This window comes from Canis lupus, chromosome 12 (assembly GCF_003254725.2).
Source record: "Canis lupus dingo isolate Sandy chromosome 12, ASM325472v2, whole genome shotgun sequence".
NCBI lineage: Eukaryota > Metazoa > Chordata > Mammalia > Carnivora > Canidae > Canis > Canis lupus.
Window position 1 is genome coordinate 20,388,831 of NC_064254.1, and position 19,953 is coordinate 20,408,783.

The 19,953-nt window shown below is 41.2% G+C and overlaps 1 long non-coding RNA gene across 3 annotated transcripts in view; it reads left to right on the plus strand.

The window, feature by feature from the left end:
* LOC112641744 (uncharacterized) overlaps positions 1 to 19,953 on the plus strand; it is a 70,902-nt gene that overhangs the window by 15,447 nt on the left and 35,502 nt on the right. The window lies entirely within an intron of this gene.

The following is a 19,953-nucleotide window of genomic DNA, read 5'->3' on the forward strand; positions in this document are numbered from 1 at the left end:
ACAAATGGGTTTTAATCAATTACAGGAGCTCAGAGAGATTCCCCTTTCTTACCTGTTCAGCAGAGATGGAATATAATTTAATGCTCATTTTGCCTCTCATGTGATCTTCTTATAAAGGAATGATCCCCAAGCTCGGTGAGATCACAGATCGATTACTACAATGTCAAATCGTGCACACACAGATGTGCACACACACATGTGCACACCTAGGGATATGTGGCCTCTCTCTGTTTCCTTTTACCCATCATCAACCTTGACTTTCTCATACATATCCTCCTTCCCCTTCATCCCCACCTTCTTTGGTCTTATCATTTCTTTGATTCCTTTCCTAGGACTGCCCTATAATGTACCACTGACTGGATGGCTTAGAATAACAGAAAATTTTTGTCTCGCAATGATGGGCGCTAGAAGTTCCAAAATCAAGTGTTGGCAGAGCCATACTGCCTCTGAAGGCACTGAAGGATCTTCTTCCTGTCTCCTAGCTTCTGATAGCCTCAGGCGTTCCTTGGCTTGGTGCTGATCAATCTAATCCTCTATGTTCATGTGATGTTCTCCTGTGACTTCCCTCACGTGACCTTCCCTCTGTGCTTCTCTGTGTCTGTGTGACACTGGTCATATTGGGTTAGGGCTCACCTGAATGACCTCATTTTAACTTGATGACCCCATTTCCAAATACAGTCACTTTCTGAGGTCCTAGAGACTAGGACTTCAACATATATTTGGGGTTGGGGGGACACTATTCAACTCACAACAGCCAGCAATTAAAAGGCTTCAGGAAACCCTAAAGTAGCACCCCAACTCCATGTCCTGCCAGGATAGGTTAAGAATCCCAAATCCCAGTTGAAGACCAAATATCAAGAGACTTGGACAAATATATAGTGATATTAGCCTATGTTTGTATAGTGCTTCCCACTTCCAAAGCCCTTTCCTAATTATTAGACCATTTGATTTTTTCACAGTAAGAAAGTCAGAGCTGCAGGCTCTGAGGCTAGACTGCTTGGGTTGGGACCTTAGCTCCTTCTGTTTTAGCTGTTTGACCGCGGAGCACATTGCCTCTACACCTCAAAAAGGGATGTGGTGACAATCAAGTGAATTAGCATACATACTTACAATACCACCTGGTATGCATTTAGCATTGATAAATGCTAGCTACTAAAACAAGGAGCCAGATAGCGTCATCCTACATCCTACAGATGAAGAACCTAGAGAGCACACAAGGCTAATTCAAAGCAGATCCAGAACTAGACTCAGGTCTTCTGAGATGTAGCACAGACTTGTTATCTGGCATGACTTGCTGTCCATTTTTAGGTAAAAATAGCAACAATGACAGCTACCTTTTACTGAGCACTTACTAAGCACTAGGCACTGTGTTGTTTTATATTCATTTATATTCAACATCTCTCTTAATCCTCATAATGACCTATGAGGCAGGTATTGCCCCCATTTTAGAAAGGTGCAAAGCGAGGCCTAAAATTTTAGGAAGCAAAGTTGGATCACCCAGCTAGTGATGAAGAACTAGGATTTGAATCCTAGTCCCTGCAAGGCCAAGGCCAAGTTTTCAACCACTTACGCTCTCCTCTGGAAAGAAAACCAGCATAGTTGCTGGCTTTATATACAACCAGGGATTGCCAGGATGGACAGGGTGATGCTTGTAAGTTCCCCAAGGGTCAAGAAGAAGCCATTCTTAACCATCCTTCTCCCTTCCCCCCGCTGCTGCAGGCACTGCACTTCAAAAAGTGTCCTAGATCCTCAATGGAAATTTGCAGATCAGTCCCTAGGAGCTAAGGAAGCCTAGCATCGGAGTGAAGAGGAACCAGAGGAGTGTTGGACAGCCAAGCCAGAGGGATTGTTAGGTGCTACCCAAAAGACAGGGGAGACCTCAATGCCAGAACCCAGAGGGAGCCGTGGTGCGCAGGCACAATGGGTTTGTGACACCTCTCAGGTCTGTGAAAGGAGGGGGAATGACTTGACATGAGTGCAACTAGTTGGAGAAGGGGAGTACTGCTCCCCCCAGATGGCTTCAGATGGCTGCTCAGAAACACCTGCCTGGTTTGGAAAGGCCTAAGGAAAGCAGCCCTTAGGAGGGCTCTGCCCAGGAAGGCCCCACATCCATCCCGATGCCCACATATGGTTGTGGCTAGCAGCCCAGACAGACACTACTGTTTTGGCTTCTGTCATTTCCTTTTCTCCCTCTATCGGCAGTACTGTACTCGGAGTCCTTGATCTCAGCTAGCCTGATTAGGGTCCTCAGGATCCCAGCACCCTGCATGTGCCTCCTGGGGCCCCCTAGTGGATGAGCAAAGGTTACATGAATCATTTGAGTCATAAAATAAGGCAGGTGCGGTTGTAAAGAAGGGGGAGGAGGAGGAAGAAAAAAATCATGGTGGGTTTTTCCCCAACAGAACTTAAGGATCTCTGTTGTGAATCTCTCTCTTGTCCCAGCCTGGGTGAATGATTTACTATGACTTCAGGAGCCACACAAACACAAGCTCTGACCCTGGAATGGACTTGGAGGGGGGCAGGCAACGTAGAGGGCTGGCCTCTTCCCTTGACTTACATTAGGAGCACCCCACAACTATCAGGGTATTTAGAAAGTAACACATTTAGAGTTTTCCCAGAAGAATGTGAGCTGTGCCCTGAGGAAAAGGTGTTTACTCCCATGGAGGTGGGATTTTTATTGCTGGTTTCAACATCAAGGAGGTGTGAAAGTTACGGACAAATCCTGACAATCAATACCACCTGAGGAAGGCCAGAAGGCGGGGGGCATGGGCCAGTGTTTCTCAAACGTAAGGTGCACAGCTCAGAAGCACCTGGGAATCTTGTGGAAAGGCACATTCTCAATCAGTAGGTCTGGGGTGGGGCCTAAGAGCCTGTATTCTCAACATGCCCCTGCTGCTTGCCGGAGGACCACTCTGAGCTAAGAAATAACACCGGCACTTTTCTTGGCATCCTCTTCCATACACACCTCCCTTCACCAAAAACAAAATAAAACGAAACAGGGAGACTGCATTGTCTAGAAGAGTCTTACATAATTCCAGGTAATTGGGAAGGGACTGCCATACTGTATTTAGAATTTCAATCAGCTCCCTCTCTGGCCAAGAACGGGCTTATTCTTGATCAGGTCAGAGGGTCAGGCAAAGGATGAAGAAAGTTCCATGGAGGGACACCTGGGTGGCTCAGTGGTTGAGGGTCTGCCTTTGGTTCAGGTCGTGATCCCGGGGTCCTGGGATCGCAGGGAGCCTGCTTCTCCCTCTGCCAATGTCTCTGCCTCTCTCTGTGTGTCCCTCATGAATAAATAAATAAATCTTAAAAAAAAAAAGTTCCATGGAATCTTGGGCAATTGTATAGAATAAGCAGAAACTACAGTATTACAACTACTGTTTTTGCTTTAAAATATATTCTTAAAGGTGGCATAAAAAATAGTAGAAAACATAATTAAAGGCAAATTTTGCTTGTTCTTTGTGTCTTCCTTTATTTCCCAAATTTTCTACAAACCAACCTATATTGCTTTTTTTTTTTTTAAAGCCTAACTTGAAACATCCTGTATTATTGAAGTTTATAGGCCTTTTCCCTGGTGCTAGGAACCAAAACAGAATCTGATATTGTACATACAGGTACATTCTGCAGATAACTAAACCTTTGGGATAGGGGATGACAAGAATCATCTGGTGTTTAGGAGATGAAGTGGGCAGGGCACATCATCAGTGAACCACTATTTAGCATGGAAAGGAGCATAGAGAAGGCTTATGAGGAGTACCCAGTCTCTGCCTCCTGAGGTCGTGCTGACCTCTTGCTGGCCTAATGTCTGATTTATTTTAGTTTCTATGGCTCTGAGCAAGGCCAATTTGCACAAATGGTGGTCTGGCATCTTGATCCGTGTTTACAAATCAATGAACAGACTACCTAAATCAATGAACTCTGATCTTGTGCATTTTATAGATGAGAAAAAGCAAGTTGGACAGAGGAAGATTGCAGAGGGTGGAAGTAATCATGGAAATGGAAACTTCATAACTCAGTTTCCCACCCCATGGCATTTCCTTTAAATCAGAGATTCCCAATCTTCAGAATCGCTAGGGCAGGATAACTTTGGATAAACACAGTCCTTCCTTATCAGCATGGTGCTTTGTGTACAGTGGGTGCTCAGTTTTTGAATACACTAATGTTTCTTTCATAATGATCTGAGACATAGAGCACAGAGCACTTTAGGAAATGGCTATCTTTTCCCACTGGTAGCAATAAGCTTTGAGAAGAGGTTTGCATAGGCAGTCACCCAAAAGCTATCTGTTAAATGGAATAAAAGATCATTGAAGCAACAAGATTTAAGAGGACTGAAATAACAGAACAGATTTCTAAGAAATGGGAAAAGAAACGACTCTAAATGTAGCAATACTCTTTTCTATTTAAACATGTAAGTTTGCTTTATTGTTTGAAGAATGTGATTTTTAAGGTTTGAAGAAATAAAATTCCAGGAGGGCCCATTCCTTGGTCTCTCCACCTACTATTTGGGAGTGAAGACTGGACTTATGTTGGCATCTTGGCTGATCTCTTGCCTGCTTGGTGCCAGTCTCACTCAGGTTTGAGTATTCTTTATCCTTCATGCTTTGGCTGCAAAGGTAAATGTAAGCACATTTTGTTCTTTTTGTCTCCATTTTTTTTTAAGATTTATTTATTTATGATAGACATAGAGAGAGAGAGAGGGGCAGAGACACAGGAGGAGGGAGAAGCAGGCTCCATGCGGGGAGCCCGTCGTGGGACTCAATCCCGGGACTCGATCCCGGGACTCCAGGATCGCGCCCTGGGCCAAAGGCAGGCGCTAAACCGCTGAGCCACCCAGGGATCCCCCTGTCTCCATTCTTTATTCCTCTAGATCCTTTATTCCCTTGACCATGACCCTTCCCACCAGAGTTCCGGTATTTTCATAGCTTCTCTAGAAAAAAGGGAAAACTCCTTTATACAGAGGTACAAACAACTGATAATGACTTAGACTAGCACAGATAGGTTCTATTCTAGACCAAGTCAAGAACAGACAAAATTTATTCCCTAAGGATCTGCTTGATTAGTTTTGATCCTCTGCAGTGTCAAGATGTCCCTGGCTTCAAGGGCACCTTTCTGAAGCTCTCTATCTGCTCAGAAAAGGCTCCCTACATGCAACGTTGCCCTGACTCCTACACCATCTCCTTCTCACCATCCCACCAAAACTAACCCAACCTTCCTGCCTTCATCATAAATTGACCAGATATACCAATAGATCCTCTTGTTAGTGAGAACAAGAAGCAAGTCCATTTTTGAGATGGTAGACCAACCCTGCGCTTTGGCCCAGGGGCCCAATAAAGATTGATGACAGATGAGTTAAGTTGTGGCCTAGACAGTCTTGTCTTGATTCCAAAGCACATTTCCCCAGCCCTATGGGCATCAGTGACTCACCTGAAGACTTAGAGGATCGGTTTGCTCCCTTAGTAAAGCAGATAAGATGAAAACACAAAGTGGTATTTGCTGGGGTAGATCACTGCCCTTTCAGTATGTTTGCATTGTCTACTTCTGATCCAAGGTCCCTGGCTGAGCAAACTGATACGTGACCAATTACATTTCCACTGCAATGGATTCGGCACATACCCAAAGCTTCTGTCATAATAAAGTGCACTCCCTGAGTGCCTTGCTAATGGTAAGTGGGCTTTGCAGCATACATACCACGTTGCAAGAACCAGAAGACTAGATGTGGGTCTCGGCACCCCTTTTCCTGGGGAAGAACCAATCCCGAATCCCAAGTTTACCACATCTTACCACTATTCTACACTAACCTCCAGAATTATTTATGAAAAGCAGTCTGTTGTAGAGAAAAGCAGCTGGGAAGACTCTTAGACACCCTGATTTCGGGAGTGTGCCAGCACTAGCAGCTAATGAAAACAGTGCTTCATTCATTTGCTGTTGAGGGAGCATGAGCTGGAGTTCTCAGACCCAGGGCACAAAAATATGACCTTGAGAAGGGAACTCTCCATCAGCAGGAGACAAGTCTGTCATCTGTGTCATACCAGGCTGCAGTGGGGACTAGGTCTCCATAGGACAGCATAGGTTAGTGGCTTGGTCAGGAGGGCCACATAACCCCTAGAACTTTCTGGGGGATCCTCTTAACCAACAGTCACCCAGATCTGATTCATTCTCAGTTCACTGAAGGCTACTGACAGGAATGGGTCTCTCAGTCTAACTGAGGATGTTAGACTGGGGCAATTGGAGAAATCTGTTCCTGGAATGTCTGCTTGTTTAGGGTGGGGGTGTACCATCAACTTTCTGATCTGAGAGTAAACGTGATGAACTAAAAAAGACTCTTGGAAGTGTAAGCTACAGGCAAACATAAAGTTACCAGTTTACCTCTTAAATATTTATCAGCCTAAACTTACTTATCTTGAGAGGCCATAGAGCACGGTGATGAAACCCACAGTTTTTGGCACCAAACAGATCTGGGTCTGAATTCCAACTGTACTCACCATGTGGTCTTATGCAAGTTACTTAACTTTTCTAAGTCTCACTTCCCTTATCAGTAAAATGGAGATGATGATAATAAAACAGTACCTTCCAAATAGAGTTACTATGAAGATTGAATGAGCCAATGCAATCAAAGTGGTAGCACAGAGCATTATTTAGTAAGTGCTTAATATGTGTCAGCCCTAATCTTGGGAATATGAAAGCTCATCATTTCTTGGTAAAAGTCAGGTTTGTTTAGATATAATTTACATGCAATCAAATCCACCCCTTTTGGTATACATTTCTGCAAGTTTTATCAAATACATGCAATCATGTAACCACTACCACAATTGAGATACATCACCCCCAAAAGTTCCTTTGTGCCCTTCTCCCCAGCCCTAACCCTAGGCAGTACTCCTCTGTTTGCTGTCCCTATAGTTCACCTTTTCCTGAATGTCGTATAAATAGAATCACACAATAAATAGCAGAAAGCTCATCATTTTTAAAGGCTGACACATGTGGCATCCAATGAATTTCTAAGTATATTTAAAGAATCAAGTTACAATGTTCATTCCAAATCAGATGATATATTTCCTGTTGACTTACAGAAGAGGTATATTATTTCAAAACGCCTCCTGAATTAGTCCCTTTATGGGTAAGTGGATCTTTCTCATATGCTCTCTTATCAGTCATTACATCTCAACCTTGAGGCTAGAGTTGGCAAGGACGAGGATAGGGCATAAGGAGATCTCAGGTATACAAAAAGGCGAAATAAAACTTCTTACCTGAATGAATAGTGGGAAGAGGAGCTAGAGTCACTTGAGGCAGGAAGTCAATTATATGGTTCTCCATCTTTCTATTTTAAGGGACGTCTTGGGGCTTATAGAGAGTAATGCCAAGGACAGGGGCTTTGTGTGTGTTTGTGTGTTTTTTCAATTTATGCCTTAGACTCTGGGATGAGCTTGCCTTGCAACCTGTCCTGCACCAAGCATAGGAGATAACCACTCTTAAGTAAACTTGGTGGCACAGTAACTGTCTCTGTTTCCACATGGTACAGAGGGGCTCCTGAAGTTCCTTCATGGAGTGAGAGGGAAGAAAGTAGCTGAGTTGAGAATGGCCCACAGTCACAAGGGGAAATGACTCATAGCAGACAGCATGGGCTAATTACCTAGACCAGGAGCTAGATAGAAGACAGCTTTGAAGGGTTTAACACTAACAAGAGCCTGGAAAACCAAGGTAGCCAGGAATCACTCCCACATCCTGGCCAAGAGGCCAGTTGTTGAAGCACACCCACAGTCGACTTAGCTATGTGCAAAGGTTAGGAGGGAGGCAGTGGGCAATGGTGAGGATCGGAGCATCCAGGGACACTTCCTGGATTCCAAACCTCTCTTCTCTACTCCCATGATAATTCAGTCCACACACCTCTCCCCATAATCCCAGTTTGTGGAAGCACAGGAGAAGGCAAGGACACTGGCAAGACTAAGCCTTTTTCTTCAAGCACTGTTTGAATTGTTGCAGGGGACTAAGGTGACTCAGTGGGTGAGGGCTTGTGAGAAACTCATGAGCTGTTTTCTCAGCCCACTTGAGCATAAGGTGTGTGCCTCTGCAGCCCCAGTACATTGCCATTACAATTTCATAGCTACTTTATCTTCATTTTTGATTTATTACCTCTTGGCCATGGCCCCTAATAGCACAGCTTTAAGACTCTTGGTCTTAGAATATTATTCAGCCATAAAACAGAACGAAATCTTGCCATTTGCATCAACATGGATGGATTTAGAGAACATAATGCTAAGTGAATAAGTCAGTCAGAGAAGACAAATACCGTATGATTTCACTTGTATGTGCAATTTAAGAAGCAAAACAAATGAACAAAGGAAAAATGAGATAAATCAAAAAACAGATTCTTTTTTTTTTTTTTTTTTTTTATTCATAGAGACAGAGAGAGAGAGGCAGAGACACAGGCAGAGGGAGAAGCAGGCACCATACAGAGAGCCTGACTTGGGACTCCATCTGGGGTCTCCAGGATCACGCCCTGGGCTGCAGGCGGCGCTACACCGCTGCACCACCCAGGCTGCCCAAAAAACAGATTCTTAACTATAGAGAATAAGCTGACGGTTGCCAGAGGGGAAGTGAGTGGAGATATGGGTGAAATAGGTGAAGGGAATTAAGAATACACTTATCATGGTTGAGCACTGAGTAATGTAGAGAATTGATGAATCACTATATAGTACACTTGAAACTAATATAACACTGTATGTTAATTATGCTGGAATTTCAAAAGTTAAAAAATAGCATCTTGGTCTGCAACTTCTACACAAACCGGACATTTTAAGGAATAATACAATGCATCCCTCTGTAAATAATGATATTATTTTATTTTGTTTTTTAAAGATTTATTTATTTACTTTTGATGGAGAGTGTACGGGGAGGGGCAGTGGCAGAGGGTGAGAGAGAATCTTCAAGCAGACTCCCTGCTGAACATGGAGGCTGATGTAGGGCTTGATCTCACAACCTGGAAATCATGACCTGTGCCAAAAACAAGAGTCTGACACTTAACTGACTAAGCCACCCAGGTGCCCCAATAATGATTTTTAAAAGCTTGTAACTCAGGCTTTCAAGTTAGTTAAGTGTCTGCCTTTGGCTCAAGTCATGATCTCCAGGTTGCAGGATTGAGCCGCATGTCAGGCTTCCTAGTGAGCAGAGAGTCTGCTTTTCTCTTTCTCTCTTTTTCTCTCTCTGCCCATCTCCTTCCGCTTATGCTCGCTCTCTCGCTCTCTCAAATAAATTAATTAATTAAATATTGAAAAAAAAGTTTGTAACTCAAATAAGCACTCTATAACTCATCTTTAAGTTCAAGATTTTACATTCCGATTTCCTCAAATTTCTCCCTTTCTCTTTGGATACACACAAACGTACATCATGCCATTAGATGCATTTATGCATTTCCAGAAAGCAAACATGAGCTTTTTATAATGAGCAATTGTAATAGGATTTGGCTTCTAGGAGAAGATTACGAAAATGATTATAAAAAATAGGAAGAACAAATGCCCTTTATGTGAGAGCAAATAAACTCTAAATGTTAGAGCAGGTTACAATGCCTCAGTGATAAAGTAATTAGTAGTTCCTACTGAAACAAGCTTAACCCAAGGGAAATTTCATAACCAACTATATTTCTCATGTATAACTGGGCAGGAAAAATACGAGATTTAAGAAAGTAAAAAAGGAACTTCTTTGTAGGCCTCCATTAAAACTGGACATTGGAACATGAATGCACTCCAAAGTATATCTATTTTTTTTTCACTCTGAAGTGAGGAAACCAATCTATGAAAAAGGTGAGAGTCAGCATTCTGAAATGCATTGGAAAATTACAAATTATGAAAGCTATTGATAAAGTTGGTATTTATAGCTCTATCAAGGATTTTATATTATTTACATCTGGATTGTAGACACAATCAAAGCCCACTAACCTATTCCAATTTATTAATGCTGTTTCCATTTTTGGTGTCAAATACATATGAGACAAAGATACTCTGAGAGGGTCACTTGGATCAATTTAAAATATAGCCACTTAAAATAAAGGCCTCCTAAGCCAGACTGTATGTTTTGATATAAATTGCATCCAAACTGGTATCACTGAGGATGTACCTTTACTACTCATCTACAAATACACATTCCTGTGAATGAAAGCAGTTTGAGAAACATGCCCCTGGGCATATAGAATGTCCACTCAACTGGTGAGTTTCTGATTCCAAAAACTTTGGAAGAATTTTCCCCAAAACCCCTCCTTTGGTTTCTATGGTTGAGAGAAACATAATCACATAGGAAGCATTGACAATTGCCTCTGTCTTAGCACATCAGTCCACTTCCTCCCCACCCCGGTCTTAACTTCCCCTTCCTTTAGTGAGGTCTTATGTTTTATCCATTCACTTATTAATCTTTTTACTTATTTGTCTTATTAGTTATCTATTGTTGTGTAAGAAATTACCCCCCTACAAGACTTAGTGGCTTAACACTACACACATTTATCACTTCGTAGTTTCTGAGGACCAGGAATTGAGGCATGCTTAGGTGGGTCCTCTGCTTCAGGTTCTCTCACAAGGCTGTAATCAAGGTATTGACCAAGGCAGGGATGTCATCCAAAGGTTGACAGGGGGAAGCATCCACTCCCTAGCTCATGTGATTGTTGGTAGGATTCTATTCCTTGAGCTTTTCCAATGAGCTTGCTTCACCAAAGCATGTACAGGGGGAAGGTAATCAGCAAAATGGAAGTTACCATCTTTTGCAACCTCATAATGGAAATCACATACCCTCAACAGTGCTGAATTCTATAGGTTTGAAGCAAGCTACTCCAAGTAAAGAGATGACACAGTCTGTGAATAGTAGCAGGTACAGATAATTGGAGCCATTTTAGAGGTTGCCAATTTATTAAGAATTTGTTGAGCACACCCTAGGTATTGGACACTGTACTAGGTGCAGATAATATTGTGGTGAACTTCCTTCTCTCAGAACTTACAACCCATTTGGGGGGGAAGGAGCGTCCTTGAATAGATTATTGCAATTGTGATAAGCCCACTACATTAGAAATACAGGGAATAAAGGATCCACTCTGGTCTAGGCTGAGGGAGGTAGGATATCAGAAAGGGACATTTCAGTAGAAACTCAAAGAAGGACTGGCCCAGAAAAGGAGAGGAGGAAGGAAGTTTTCCAAGCAGAGGGAATGGACTATGCAAAGATCTTGAGGCCAGAAAGATCGTGTTGTATTAGAGGGAGGAGTAGCTGGCATACAGAGTGAAACAGTGGGAAGAGCAAGAGAAGGAAATAGGGCCTTGTCTGCTATATTAAGGAGGTTGGTCCACAGCCAATGACCAAAGGGAAACTCTTGAGAAGTGATTCAGAAGATCTCTTTGGCCACCTTTCTCCTTCTACAGGTCTTCTCTCTACTGGCCTAGAGTCAGCCTTGAGTGGCCTGATTCCTCTTTAATCCTGTAACAATCTCCAGCTGATACTGTATCATATGGTCCTAAAGCTTTCTTTTTCCACCCCCAGGATTGTTCTGGCACTTTTCAAACTGTTTTCAAACAAAACCACACGTAAACTCCCTATTATTTAAAAGAGCTAAAAGCAGAATCACTAGGATCAAAGACAGCTACAGGAGGAGAAGGGACACTTGGCAGTGCTCTCCCCCATATTCCCATGGGGGCCCCCAAAACACCTGTGTGGAGTTCCAGGACTCCAGTTTGAGAAACATACCCCTGGGCCACAACTCTATCAACTATTATTCCCAAGGACTCATTCTGTCTATAAACTTTTATTGAATCTTTATGACATATTAGACATGTAGTAGGCACTGGGAATAGAAAGAGATTAAGATATCTCTTCTCTCTTCCCTCCATGAATTCATTGTCTAAAGAGGGATTCCCGTGGTTGAATGACTCATTGCATTACCATGTGATATGCAATTATGGAGGGTTGGGCAGGGAATTGTGGTGGATCAGAGGGGACACAGTCAAGGGAAGACTTCAAGAGGAGATGAAGCTTGAGGGAAAAGGAGTTTGCAGTTGAACAAGAGGCCAGGTGGTACCCATCTCTGAAGATTTGCTCTTTATCTGAATTCACTTCCTTCACTCTGCCTATGTCAGACACCTCACTGTCTAGATGGGGGCCCTTTCTCAATATGCCAAAATAACTGCCCTAGGCTTTAAGTAGAAAGGCCTGATCGATCTCTCAGGTTCTATAATAACATAGTGTTAGAGAGCTTGCATTGGATTTTTAATTTCTCAGGGTTTCTGGATTAGAATAGAAGATGAGCAACTTTACACAGTTCTATACCTCAAATTGTCTTTTTCCCTTTACAGAAGGAGGGGCCAAGCAGAGAACACTCTTTGTATCCCATCTCAGTGTTTCCTCCCTACCAAGGTTCTGTGCAGAAAGGGCAGCAGCAGCCTTTGACCTCCGGTCTGATTTCAGAGTCTTAGGCTAGGATCACCCATCAGGTCTAGCATGTTCTGTTGGTCTCAGAGGTCCTCCCCGATTTGTCTCAACAATCCCGAATTCTAGGGTGAGATGGCTAGCATTTGCTCGTTATTTAATTATCCAGGGATTTGATTAATCCTTTATAACTGACAATTGAAAGCTCGTACCAGTATAAGACAGTAAGTTCGGTAAACTTAAAGTCTTAGCACAGTAAAGGATGCAATACTAGGCTGAAGCTATGCAATATCAGAAGAACTGGCCATGCAGAGGAAAAGGCTTCAAGCCCGGATGTTGGGTTGTGCAAGCCAAGCACTCTGTTGTTTAATTGTTTTATCTCTCCATGACTCATCTGGCATGTTTTAGCTTAGCCCCAGGCCAGGTTTGAATAAGAACAGCAAAAGAATCCAGCTCAACTTTCTCCTCCTCCATAAGATCTCTCCAACAAAAAGCAAGCTCATCTCTGTCCTACAAACTCAGGTCTCCTCTTGATTTTTGGACACATTGTCAAGTGTTGGCACAGTCTCTTGGGATTCCTACGTCTCTTATAATGCTGAATTAACATTCTGTGCTGTGTTTCTTCTCAAGAAATGCACTTTGTCTGCTTGAGTAGATCGTAAACTCCTTTCAGGCTCAGGAAATGCTTTACTTGTGTTGGTATTTATGGTTCTCTCCCACCTCCAGTAGACTTAGCACAGTGTCATACAAGTAGGCACTCTATAAATATTTGTGTGTGAATGAATGAATAACCATGGCCTACCCCATGTATGACGCAGCTAGTCTCATTGACATGTGGGTGACCTAGCTGGGGTATTTGTGAGGGAACAGAGTTATAGAGGCTATCTGGGTGGGCAGCATATGGTTCACAGCTGGCAGGCCACATCCACAGACCCCTGGTCAAGTATGTGTGAAAGTCAACATCTTTATGCCTTGGGGAAAAAGGTCACTGGTTAAAACTGCATGGAGGATGATTACCATTTACTTAACCCCAGCTTGGATGACATATCGCCAGGTTTCCCTTGCACACTTTTCTTTAGTTGTAATTTAACCATTTTTGCAACATTTCACTTCTTTACCCAAGAGTGTATTCCCTGAAAACAACCACCCAGAGGATTCTACTAAGAGCAGCATGGTTTTTATTTTCTTTTGACTATTGCCTCACACGTATACTATAGGCAATTAGAATTTTATCTCCTTCAACCTAGATGAAAAGTTGAAGAGGAGGTAATATAAGCAGAATATCATGAAGCTCTTATTCAAATCAGAATTTGCTTTATAGTGCAAGTAAGGAGGCTTAATGTTCTAAGCCACAGATAACCATGTCAGGAGGGCATTAGGTCCCACTGGGACATGCCCTTCTGGCTTTATGACTGTCGGTGATTCACTCAACCTTCTGGCAACTTTCTTCCTGCCACCAAAGAGGTGAGAAAAAGACAGGAATATCATGAACTCTTCTCAGGCTAAGGATGTTATGAGAATGAATTGCTTTTTGTCTATCCCCTCTAGGAAAAACATACAAAAAGTGTGGACTTCTGGGCTCACCTTTTCCATAAACTGGATTCTGTTTCTTTTTCCCCTATTTCTAACAATAGTATTATTAATTACTTAACATCTTTCCAAGGCAACCAGTCAAGTCTTAGCAAATCTTCCTTGCCAAAACCTGTGCATTTGTCCTTTTTAATATAGCTCATTCATTCACTTAGAGACTGTTACTGACCATCAGTGAAATGCAAGCCATTGTATTCGTTGTAATGGAAAGAAATAGATATAGGACCAAGAAATGACTACAAATAAGAAATAAGACTTGGTTCTTATAAAGCTTTTTAAAGGTCACGATTATCAACTGTTCTTCAGTTTTTTTCCTTATACTTGAGAAGCTGAGGTTCCAAGTCTAATCTCCTGTCTGGAATCTCTTACTCATTTTCTCTATAAAGCACTCCACTGCCAAATTAATATTCCTACATAAGCATTATAATCATGTCATTTTATGGAGGTAAAAATTTTAATAGCTCTTCAGAGCTTCTAAAGAAGCTCTAACACGAGCTTCTAAAATATAGAATGAACTTATTCTCACAACTCTCACAACTCTCCACTGTAATTTTTCTGCTTGGACAAACTGGTATACATCCTTTTCCCACTCCAATCTATTGCTTGAAGAAAGCCACAGGCCCAAAATGGCATCACTTAGGCTAAGCCCTCAATCTAGGGTTTAACTAAACTAATTGTAGCTTCAACCTTCCTCAGAAATACAGTCTTCCCTAGTTGGTCGGGCATTTCTGATAAGCATCAGTGAGGTAATCTGTCGCAGAGTTCTCTCTCTCCCTCAAAGGAAGATGAGGTAATTTGCATGAAAAGACCCCTTCCCTTTCCCCCTCAGGGAAAGTGACCTTGCCTGAAACAATCTTTTCTTTTGCTAATAATTCCTTGCTCTACCCTCCTTCCCATAAAACCTTCCATTTTATTTTATTTTATTTTATTTTTTTAAAACCTTCTATTTTAAACAACTCCAGGCTACTTGCTAGATAGGCTGCTGCCAGATTCATGAATTGCTTAATAAGGCCAATTAGATCTTCAAATTTACTCAGTTGAAGTTTTTTTCTTTAATACTATTTATTCATATATTCAAGAATGGATTGGATGTCTTCTTTGTGGCCGTCTGTGATAAGAGATGGTGCACAGTTCCCGCACTCAAAGAGCTTATTGTTTAGTCAAGGATAGAGACAAATGGATTAACCGTGGCAATGATAGGAGGAGCACAGGATGTATTGAAGCACTAAATGTAATGGCAATGCACAGAAACACACAATATCTGGCCTGGAAGAAGTCAGAGAATGTTACTCAGAGAAAATGATATCTAAAGGGACCCACATAGAGAATGAGTAAAAGTTGGGCAGTAAGTTGAAGAAAGTGTGGACCAGACAGAAAGCAGTGGCCTGGTGAGGAGGATACATTGGGTTTGAGCAACTGAGTGGAGGTGGATGCGAATGGAATGTGGAATACAAACAGCAAGAGGCTAAAGAGGGAAGCAAGTCCACAGGATTTGAGATCTTGTAACCTGGTTGACAGGTTTAGGCCAGACAGGCTTGAAGCAGCAAAGGGCCATGACCAGATTTGACTGTTGTGAGAATGCTGTACCCTAGTCTCATAAATCAGGAAAGAAGTCTTTGGGAACATTAAGGATGGCCTTTCTTTCCAGGAGTATTGTTAATGATCTTAAGGTGCTTGATTAATTTCCTTGCATTAGTCCTGAGACTCTGAGAAGTCCAACTGAAGCAATCTTTGAGAATTCAGGTTTTTGTTGGGCCTTAGAAAAATGACAGGGGAGATCTACCTAAATCAATATGGAGGCAAATATGTCACCTGGTGGTTTTCATATCAAATTCTTGCCACAAAGGTAATAGCTACCACTGGTTGAGTGCTCACTACATGCTCATATACTCATATCACTTTATGTGAGATATGTATTATTAGACCCATTTTAGAGATGAGAAAACTGAGACTCAAACAGTTCAAACAAACAATCTGGCTCAAGGTCTTAGAATTGATGGTAAATATTTGCTTACTATGATATGAACAAATAAGGCTAGAATTTGAATCCAGAACAGCAGGACACCAAAGTACAAGTAATTTTAAGGTTTATTTAGTTGAAATTTACTCTGTATTAGTCAAAGATATGTTACAATATTTCCTTTCCATCATCCTTCTCATAAGGCCAGGTGTATAGGCTACTATATGCTTTGCCTAGAGTGGTAAGAATTTAGCAAATGCACATGGCATTAGATAAAAAATAAGGAGTAAAGGAGAGATACCCCAGGGAACAGGGTGTTTTAGGGTGATTTGTACTGATGAGATTCGGGAGGGTAGAATTTAAACCATGCAAAATAGGTAGGATTAATGTTTCCCTCACTGACTTCAACTCTGGCCCATGCCTTATAGTAATAATTAGTAGGTTGGAGTGAAATCGCTTCTCTTCTATGGCCCATTCGAGAGGGGTAATGAATGGTTCCTTACATAAGGCTCTCTTGTATGGAGGAATACGGTACACAGAACTGAGTCCTCCAAATACAGAGGCCCATGTCCAGGTTTTAAACACCACCAACCTGTACCCAGAAACAGTCATTCCTTTAGATGTGTAGGAACTAAACAACTCCAGAAATGTTCCAAGCCAAATGGCATGGGGTAAAAAACAAACAGCAGTAGCTTGCTTGCACGAGGTTTCCAGGAATCACCCTGTCCAATAAAGAAAACAACAGCCCAAATCTGCTTGTTAACCAGTTCAAGTCTGAGAGGATAACTCTGCATCTCAACACTTTTTTGCTATTTAATAATGGAAAAAATAATGAAAATCATCTAAGACCTTGAAAATAGGTTATGAACTCAATGAGAAATCACAGTATTTCAGCTGATATTCCACCACTTAATATCCACCCCAGGAAGCAAGCAAGATGTTCATCATAACATTTCTTATTATTGCAAAAATACAGAAAACAACCAAAATATTCATTAATGGGAGATGGCTAATATACCAGTGTAGCCATGTAGTAGAATATCACGCAACATGGAAGAAGAAAGTACTGATGGGTACTGATAAGTACTCAGATGACTGGCTCTTCTTGTCACCCCGTTGAATAAAAAAAAGTAAATTGAGAATAATATGTACAGCTTGACAATTTTTATGTATTAACAAATAGAAAGCAAAACTAAATTTGAGCAACTCTGTGTCTTTTCTGAGAGTATATTGGAAAAAGTTCTGGAAAGATACATACTTTTGGAGAGCACAAGAGGGAAAGTGAAGACAAAGTAGGGACTTCAGTTCTATTTATAATATTTAATTATTTGTAAGTAAATATATCCTTGTATTTGTTGTATAACTATAAACTAGAAATAATTATCTAATAAGTTATAATAAGTCAATTTGAAAAAGAATAGGCATTAGGGTTGCTAATATGAGGATCCCACATAGATACTGCCAAATTCACGTAGGGAAAAAAATTTTTTTAAGGAAATTGGGATCCCTGGGTGGCGCAGCGGTTTGGCGCCTGCCTTTGGCCCGGGTCGCGATCCTGGAGACCCGGGATCGAATCCCACGTCGGGCTCCCGGTGCATGGAGCCTGCTTCTCTCTCTGCCTCTCTCTCTCTCTCTCTCTCTCTCTCTGTGTGTGACTATCATAAATAAATAAAAATTAAAAAATAAAAAAAAATTTTTTAAGGAAATGTAGACTTGTTAAGCAAGAATTTCCATTCAGGTTGGTGTATTGAGATGACAAAGCCGAATTTCCATTAGTTGGTATTTTGAGACTACGAAACAGGTTACCAAAGGAAACTGTGAAGACCTTCTTACTGAAAACCTTTACTACCAAGATGTACTTAAGGAGTAAGCTTAGGAATAGATAAGGAAACCCCTCAAAATAAAGTGAAATTGAGTAAAATATCCAGAGTTATGCTTAGTTTTCCAATATATGAGCAATTATTGATTGGAAGGAATTTTTTTTAAGATTTATTTATTTATTCATGATAGACATAGAGAGAGAGAGAGAGAGGCAGAGACACAGGAGGAGGGAGAAGCAGGCTCCACACCGGGAGCCTGACTCGGGACTTGATCTCGCGACTCCAGGATCAAGCTGTGGGCCAAAGGCAAGCGCTAAACCGCTGAGCCACCCAGGGATTCCCCCCAATTGGAAGGAATTATTAATGAAAAAAAATATGTTGACAATAGCAGCAAAAAAGGATAAAGCATCCTAGAATATACAGGAACTTTATGACCAAAACTTTATTAGGAAATATACATAAGTAAATTGAAATAAATGGAGAGGTACATTATACTCTTGGCTGAAAAAGCTGGCTGTTATAAAAACAAATCCTTCTCAAATTAATATATAAGATTAAGGCAATCCCATTGAAAAATCCCAGTGGAATTTTGTTTTCCTGTTGAACTTTGAGGACATGAAAGAATGACTAATGAGAAAAAGCAACATTTTTCTTATTCCACAAAATTTAAAGTATAACACAGGACATCAATGTTTAAAATGTTGTGGTATTGATACAAGAATCAAAAGAAAAACTAATACAGCAGAATAGAACATAGTTCTGAAAGAGATCAGTATATGTATTTGAGATAAATCACATCAACCAATGATGAAAGGAAATATTATTCAACACGTGATTTTTTTAATTGGTTATACAAAAAGGAAAATAAAATATAGCTAATTCCAATGTTTTGGGTTTAAATTTTCCATATAACCATAAAACATATGATTTTACTTGAAAATGCAGATTAAGATATAAGTGATATTTTTGAGAAGGACATTATAAACATAAAAAAGGAAAGAGATCATAAAAGGAAAGATTATGCTTTGAGCATTAAAAAAATAATAAATAAACAAAAACCCAAAACTCTTACAGGGCTTTTAGGTTACACAATTACAAAGGAAGAATGGTGATTACTGGAACCTGAATAGCCACAGCCTCACTGCTGTATAGCAAAAAACACCATCATCCAAATTATTTTTTTATTGAAGTATGATTTGCCAACATATAGTATAACACCCAATTCTCATCCCATCAAGTGCCCTCCTCAGTGTCTGTCACCCAGTTACCCCAACCCCACCCTACCACCTCCTCTTCTTCAACCCTTTATTTATTTCCCAGAGTTAGGAGTCTCTCATGGTTTGTCTCCCTCTCTAATTTTCCCCACTCATTAAATAAAGGCAGAATTGAAAAGCACTTCTGCATCATATATGACAAGGAAGTTCAGGCAGAGTGATCCATTTACAACATGGCAAATCACTTCTCCCTTCTCAATCCTTCCCATGGCTTCCATCTCACTCCAAGTAGAAGCCAAAGTCTTTGCTATGGCCTTAGGGCCCTCTGCCACCTCTCTGACTTTGCTTCCTTCTGGTCTTCCCCTCTATTACTCTACACCAGCCACATCTGGCCACTTTGTACCATGAAAATATCAGGTACACTCCCATTCCCAGGCCTGTGCTCTTGTCTCAAGGCTTTCTTCACTTTCTTCAGAACTCTATGTCATTTTTTTCATTAGGGTTGCCCCTCCCCCAAAGGATTGTTTTATTTTCCTCCACAGTACAAATCCCCACTGTCATTCTATGCGTTTACTTATTTCTTTGTTTTCTGTCTGCTTGCCTCTTGAATGTAAGCTCAGTGAAGGCAAAAATTATGTCTACTTCGACCACTTGTATATTTCTAGCTTCTAAAACAGTGCCTGCAGGTAGTACTCAGAATTTATTTGTTAAATAACTGAATAAATATACTTATTAACTAGTACTTTTTAAAAAAGATTTTATTTATGTATTTGACAGAGAGAGAATATGGGTCAGAGAGAGAAGCAGAGGGAGAGGCAGAAGCAGATTCCCCACTGAGAACGGAACCCTGGGAGGCAGGGCTCAATCCTAGAATCCCGAGATCATGACCTGAGCCAAAGTCAGACACTTAACGGATGGAGCCACCCAGGCACCCTTAACTAGTACTTAATATGATTGCCAGAGAACCATTTGAGCTAAC